This window comes from Phyllostomus discolor, chromosome 10 (genome assembly GCF_004126475.2).
Source record: "Phyllostomus discolor isolate MPI-MPIP mPhyDis1 chromosome 10, mPhyDis1.pri.v3, whole genome shotgun sequence".
In the NCBI taxonomy this organism is placed as follows: Eukaryota; Metazoa; Chordata; class Mammalia; order Chiroptera; family Phyllostomidae; genus Phyllostomus; species Phyllostomus discolor.
The window spans coordinates 66,423,720-66,431,674 of NC_040912.2; the positions used below are offsets into that span (position 1 = coordinate 66,423,720).

Here is a 7,955-nt window from a genome sequence, read left to right on the forward strand (position 1 = left end):
TGCCAACTTTTGTGATTACAGTGGTAGTTTTACAGATGTATACATAACATGAAATAATCAAATTATACACTTGCATTCCTCAATAATATTATTTCTAAAAGGAAAACTTTAGGAAGAGAACATTAAGGCTTGGAGGTGATTAGAGCCTTTATTGTATCCATTACCTACTGTCACAGCTGTCCTCACACTTGTACATGTAGCTTTAAATGTTTCTCCACCACTGACTTTCTAAAATCACAATAATTTTCCCTAACTAATAGATCTAGTGTGTGCAATGATGTTACATAGTCTACCCACTTGTCTCCTCTTCTATGCACTGAATTCTAGAACTTAAAATGTTCATGTCTACTGTTGTTTGATTCACTTAAGTGTAGTTTTTATTATGTAGTATCATCCATTACAGTAGACTGAAATTATTCTGAAGTATGTTCACCAGCATAGTGCCTAAAAGTGCCTGTTGGGTACTTTTAAAAACCTAGTTGGGTCTCAGGGAAAAATCCACTGTCTTCCTTACTTCTACATACTGGAGAATTTTAAGTGATCACATTTTAGTAGGTTGGTGAGACCTAAGTGAAGCTCACTCAATATACAATACATCTTGGCACTAAAGAAATATAACCTTGGAACACATCATAGCATGTAATTACAGGTTAGAGCTCTCTTGAGCACACCATACATGGGCACTATGAGGTTTATCTCTTTGTCATTTTTTTGTTAAGCAGATATGTCATTTACATGTTCTTACAGCCTATCAGTAGCTTCTTCTTCATTCAGAGTCCAGAACATCATACAATGTCACACACTACCATATTTCCCATTTTCAATGTGCCACAAACACTTGATGTTAGGAGGTTAGAGTGCAAAAGAAGGGTCCTTCTTTATGGTGGGAGCTTTTATTCCCTCATTCCTTTGTTGCTACAATCTACTCTGAGCTTCCTCCCTTTACCTCTTAATTTATTATTTTTCCATTACCTTCTTCTTCTACCTTATCCTTTCTGTAATTGAATAGTTCCAGCATGTTTGCTGCCTCTTTGTTCCTTCTAAAACTAGAGGCACAAGCCTACTCTTGTGCAGAATGGAAAGTTGGCCTCAAAAGAACCACTCAGTGGGGAGAAGTCCAGGCAGGTCCGGTAGGAGCAAAAGTATCAGTGTCATGGAAGGTAGAACAGTACTGCCAGAAATAGCAATCAAGGGGCTAAGCAAAGTAACTCAGGGCCTTGAAATCAGGAGGGCCTGCCTTTGAGGACATCCAGAGTCAATGGAGGGACTCAAAGATATGCACCATTAGCAAACCCTGCAGACTCATCTTCTTGTAGAGGTACATGCCAAACATTGCCTGGTACCATCAGAGAAGGCACCAGACTCAAGAATGGAACCTCTCAAAGGCAGAGTCATCAATGCAGCTGTGGCAGCAAAGGAGCCATAGCTTACTACAGTAGTTGTGGCTCACCTTGACCATCTCTCACTTATACCAAATGCATCCCCATGCTGGGAATAGGGAGTCCAGACACAGCCGGAGGTCCCGGGGAGCAGTACACCATGTGGGGCTCCTCCTCTGTGGCCTGAACCCTCTCAAGGATGGCAAAATGCCTCTTTTGGATCCATTTTGTGTACTCCAGGGGATGTGATAGATCTTACTGCAAATGCCATCCATGGAATCTTTGGCTGAAACTGAGACATGGAGATTGACTAGTGGAAAGTGTTCTCTACATTCCACTCAACCATCCTCAAGGGATGGACTCCTGGACTCAATGAGCCACTTGGCAGCCTCTGCATATTTAGAAAACAAGCACTTGGTTTCCTACCTAAACTTAAATCTGGATAATCTGATAGGCATATCATTCACAATTTTGCAAAAAATGGAAAATAATCTGACTGATTCACAGTTGCGTGGCAACAAAGGTTCAGAGCTTTGGTCCACACCTTGTGCTCCAGGATCCAGTGGTTGAAAGATTCCCAAGAAGGCCCAGTGCCCTCTTGCTGCTACTATAGATCCTGGAAGTGCTGTCAAAGCTTCAGGATGAACAGGTCCACATTGGGATGGGGGGGCACATCTCTGAAGGACCCTGGTTCTTAATGACAATGTTGGTCTAGATATCCAGATCCCTCCTGCTCCAGCACTTCTCCCAGTCCACACATGCATGCTTCTCTGGGGTGTCCTGCACCAGAAGGATGGGCTTTGGGGAACAGGGCTGGCTCTTATTGGAAGTGGCTGGGGAGCAACTTAGCAAGGACAGTTCCTTCCATGGGCTGCTGTGATTCCCATTGGCCATCTCAGCACCCACACCAGACCCTCTGGGGTCTGTAATGCCAGCACAAGTAGGTTTTCCCTCTACCTGGATGGACCCCACATAACAAGGTATGGGGAAGGCCTGCAGAAAAAGTCACATCATCTCCAACTCAACAGCTACAGTCTCCCCAAGTAGCAGAACACCCTTCTATTTCATCCCCATGGCATCACCTAGCTGCTACAAGATGGAAGAAGATACTTCCAGTACAGTCAATGGTGCCTCTGCCACCACTGCTGATTTCACCAGCAGTGAGTTCCCAGGTGCAGTCCTGGAGCAAGCCCGGTCTGGAGCATGCCCGGTCAGGAGCAGAAACATAAAGGCTGGAAGCAGAAGTGGGAAGAACTTAGCATTAGATAGTGATGATAGTTAGCAGTGGCAGTTGGTAGCAGTGGCATCTCAGAAGCCATAAATTCAATTAAAAACAACAACAACAACAACTTAACCCTCTCTCCATGAGGAGCCAAAGTTGGAAGTCCCTGGGAGCAGGGTTGTTAGATGGTGACTAATGTAACTAAGCTCCTGAGAGGACAGATCTGCCACAGACACATTTGGCCTAGGAGTCACGACGTGCTCCCCAATGAAAGTTCCACAGCAGCTCTGGGACTTTCTCCTGTGCTGTTGGAGAACATGGCCTTTCCCAGGAGATGAGTTGCAATTTGTCTAATGTTGCCCCAGACTTGGATCTGAAAACATCACCACTCCCAGCATCAGAGTCAAGTTAGGAACGGGAAACTGAGCTAGGAATGATGGAGCAGGAGTCACCTCCTCCCCTAGTGTCGCTGAGCTGGGATTCTCTGTGTATGTCACAGTTGTTAATTGAAGTGTCTCAGAGGTGCTACAGCTTTATAACTGCCTGGAGGCCCCTCTCTCCTGGGTCTTCTGAAAGCTGGGGTGGCAGATGGGCTCACAGCCTTGGGTCTTCCTGCTGATGCCCATACTGCTGATGGTTGCTTTCAACATTGGCTGGATTTACCTGCCCAAGACTGAAGAAGAGAATTTTAAGGAGCTATACATCCCAACCTGGAGTCCAGCCAAGGCTGAGCAATGCCTTTTGCAGGCACATTTTATCACTGATGGCTCTTATCACTTCTCCATCTCCAGGAAAAGCACCAAGGTCAATTTTGCCTCTATTTTAGTGGTCTCCAACACTGCCTCATTTCTCTTCCTCAAAGTTGCTTGAATTTCACATGCCCAGATTAAAGATCTTAATTTTTTAATTCATTACAAATTTCTGACATGTGACTGCTTCTTCTTGAAATCTTGATGCCTTTTCTAAAACTAGACAGTCACCAAAAAGAAGGCTGGTGAGAACATAAGGAAGTATTTTGAGGGCAGGAGCTGTTGTCAGTGAAAATCAGACCCACACATGGGAAGTTGTGATCTGCAAAGGTTTATTTGGATGGAAATCTGCTCCTGGGTTTCCAATGTCTCATCTCTGCCCATCCTGCCATGGAAAATGTCCAATCATGTCCTCAGCAAGGCCAAAACAAAAGCCAGTGTCCAGAGTTTTTGTTTCATATTGAAGCTCAGTTCTGTAGAGCTTGCTGGCAGCTGCTTAGCAGTCTCAGTCCCCATCCAGGTAGCTTAGTTTGTTTCCACCTGCTCCAGTGGCACTGCTGCATCCAGGAATGTTTTGGAGTCAGTGCAGCTGTTGGCTGCTAAGGCCACATGACTATGAAGAGAGAATGTACAAGTGCATGGGTGAATAAATTCAGCCTTTAAACAAACCAAACATCTAACAAACAAGCAGGCAAAATATAGCCAGAGACATTGAAATAAAGAACAAACTGACAGTAACCAGAAGGGAGAGGGGAGGGGGATAACAGGGGAAGGAAAGGGAAGGGGAGTCAAGGAGTATGTGTTGGGGACCCATGAACAAAGCCAAAGGGAGCAGGACTAGGGGTGGGAGGATCAGAGGAGAGTGGTGGAAGGAAAATGGAGACAACTGTACTTGAAAAACAATAAAAAATATTTCATAATAAAAAAATAAAAAATTGTATTACTTTGAGTAGAACTTCTAGACAACTGTTGAATGATAGCTATAACTTTTATCTATTTTATGGAATTACCTGTAGTATGTTCTTAATCTATTTTGGTCATTGAACCTTTTGTGTGTTTTTTTTAACTTATAATTTATTTTTTCTGTGGGAACATAGTCACATTTTAGATAATGTATAAATTAATGTATAGATTACTTTAAAATTATAATGCCAAAAGTGAATTCAAACTTGTCAATAGAAAGAAGCCACCATATTATCACCTATTTAAAATAATAACTTGGAATGTTCTAATGCTATTACAATTTAATACTAGTATCAAAAATATTTACAATTATTTTCTTTCTTTTTTTACTCTTTTTTTATTGCTGTTATTTTACCAATAGTTGGGATTTATTGTTAGTGTTATGAGAGCAAAACAACAGAATATTTATTAACCACACTGCATTTAGAATATTTTTAATTGAAGACACATGAAATTTAATATGTAAAATGGGAAAAATAATAGTAACCGTATAGATTGTGATAAGAATCAAATGAAATAATACATATGAGATTGCTGTAAATTTTAAAGTTCTTCCATATTACTATCATATTATGAATCTCTATTTCTTAGGGCTTTTCTTCCCTATGTGCATTGATCAGTATTTATCACTCTTTTTATTCTTACTGTGCTTTTTATTTTTTATTTTTTTAAAGATTGTATTTATTTATTATTTTTAGAGAGGGAAGAAAGGGAGAAAGAGAGAGAGAGAGAAACATCAATGTGCGTTTGCTGGGGGCCATGGCCTGCAACCCAGGCATGTGCCTTTACTGGGAATCGAACCTGTGATGCTTTGGTTTGCAGCTCGCACTCAATCCACTGAGCTATGCCAGCCAGGGCCTTACTGTGCTTTTCAGTCAATAAAAAGTTAACTTAAAGCTTCTTTTCCAGTCCTATAATTCTGTACAATATGTTTATGTAATTAAAAATGATAGATAAATAGTACTGGACAGAGATTCAAAAAGAATTCTTCGGATATGAAGTGTCTTTTGTGATTCTATATGATTTTAGCATTATTTTTATGGTTACTGAGGAAATACCATTGGATTTTGATAAGGCTTACATTGCATCTGTGGATTATTTGGGGCATTTGGACATTTTAATAACATTTTTCAAATACATGAGCACGGGGTGTCTTTCTATTTGTCTTCTTTAATTGCTTTCATCTGTTTTATATTTTTCACTGTGCAAATCTTTCAGTCTTGGTTAATTTTTTATCTCTAAGAATGTAATTTAATTTATGGATACTATTATAAATGAAATTTTCTTAATCTACTTTTCACATAGTTATTGCTCCTGCATATATACACCATGAATGTGATAATTGATTTTGTATTTGCAACTTTACTGAACTCAAAAGTTCTAATAGATTCTGGTGGAGTCTTCAGGGTTTTTACATATCAGACCTTGTCATCATCAATCATTACATCTTTTAAAAGCAGCAGGTTTCCTCTGCCATCTGGCAAGGGATGTTAGTAATCTTTTAGAAGCTGAGAGTGTTGTCTGGCCAATAGCCAGAAATGAAAGACTCTTACATTTACAAGAAACTGAATTCTTCCAACAACCAGAATGAGCTAGGTAGTAAATTCTTCCTGAGCCTCCACATAAGCGTCAATACTGGCTGAAAACTTTTTTTCAGCTAGTGAGACCTAATCAAAGAACCTGGCTGAGCCCACCAAGACTTCTGACCTTAGAGCTATAGTAGAATAAATGGGCATTATTATAAGCTGCCAAGTTTGTGGTAATTCCTTATGCAATAATAGAAAACTAGTATACAATTTGCTTTCTCAGAACATAGGAAGAACATATCTTGTTAAAAAATACAAATGAAACACCTTTGTTTATAATTATATTACCAGATGTTTTAGACTTTTACTATTGGATAGGAAGAAGTTGTGCTGTCAGTGTCCCAACAAAGTCAACAATATTATAACAGGAATCCAATAAGAGCCTCCAATTTCTGCCTAGAGGATATATTAAAAGGGCAACAGAGCAACATTTTTTTTCTGTAGCCCTCCCATAGTTAAACCTGACTGCTTTACCATACACTGCAGGCAAAAATCTCTCTGTGTTCACCCACTGTAACCAACAAGTTGTGATCTGTCAGCTTGAGATCTAAAACAGTTGGGACCACTGATGAATCCTATCTTAATGGAGTTGAAAAGCTGGTAATATCTGGTTCTTGTTTGCCATTTTACTGAGGGGAAAATAAGAGATAGTTAAAACTTTTGGGCTAGTTGTTGAAATTTCCATTTGTTTGGATTTAAAGAAGCAAAATACAAGCCTCTAGTGACTAGTAACTTCAGAGTTTTCCAGGGCTTATTGCATCTAGGGACAACAGTCTTATAGTTTTGTTGTATTCTCAAAATGGGAAACCAGGTCTACTCTATTTTATTTGTGATTATGAACATTCTTATGATAAGACCATATTATTTTCATCTAATAGAAAATTGACTTATGCTAGGAAAGCTTCTCCTGAAACATGAAAGAGAATGTTAGAAAAATTTACTGGTAATACTGTGAAACCTAGTAAAACTACATTTTATTATGAAATAAAATAATAATATAGACCATTTTATAATATGGCCACAATAGTAATGTAAAGTAATGTGGAAACTAAAAAGATGCCTAAATTTGAGCCAACTGGACTGTGGTAGATGAAGATCTGTCAATAACTTAAAAAACAAAAGATTTAAAGCATAGTTTTAACAGATGAAGAAGGAGGTCACTGTACACGTGGAAAAGCTGAATAGCTTTGAAATATGAAAGTATCTGAACATGAGTCATGGCATTTGGAGAGCTTTAGATATTGGAAGACAGGTCCAGAAGTGATGAACCAAAATGCCATTTTTCACAAAATATGAGGGAAGGGGAGACACATTTTCCTTCTTGTCTTACAACTGAGCTTATTAATGGGGATCAGAGAAAATAATAAAAATTTGTATGAAATTAAACTATTGAATATACATTGCCTGGAGCTCATATTGAGAGAGGTTAAAGACAATGAAAAGTTAGACCTAAGGAAAGAGCATGAGGAGACATTGATAAAAGATGTTGGAAAGAAAGGATAGAGAGGTGGTAAGAAAAACCAAATGGTGGTATAGTAAGTGGTAGATTGGTGTTTCTAGAGATGACAGTCACACATCTAAGTGTTCTTGTAAAGATGAAAATGTGTATTTATGCATATATATACATATATATATAGTTTAAAAGATGATGGTATATGTGTTTTCAGAAGAAAATTTGTCTAAAATATTACCACAAATCTTCTTCCATGTCAAAATATTTTATAAAATTAAATTATATTCACTCCCTACCTTTTCATATTTTGAGAACCATGATATGAAGTAGGATACTCTAAAGATGACAATGTGTTCCCCTTAAATGATATGTAATACATTGTGCACAAATACATTAATAGAAAGCAAAAATAATGGGAGGTGATAGGTTATATTTAACATTCAGCTATAATATACTGACATGAGGCTATAAAAACACCTATAATCATTAGAAATGGGATATCCTTCACACAATATTCAGGCTAGATCTTCAGGTTGTACTTTAGGTTTCACAGATCATGTTGGAAAAAAGCCATCTAATTTGTTGCGTCTAAAGCTGTTTATG

General features: G+C 38.6%; 1 pseudogene; it reads right to left on the minus strand.

Moving 5' to 3' along the window:
- Window positions 1-1,046: 1,046 nt before the first annotated feature.
- LOC114507315 lies at window positions 1,047-2,273 on the minus strand (annotated as a pseudogene).
- Window positions 2,274-7,955: the final 5,682 nt, after the last annotated feature.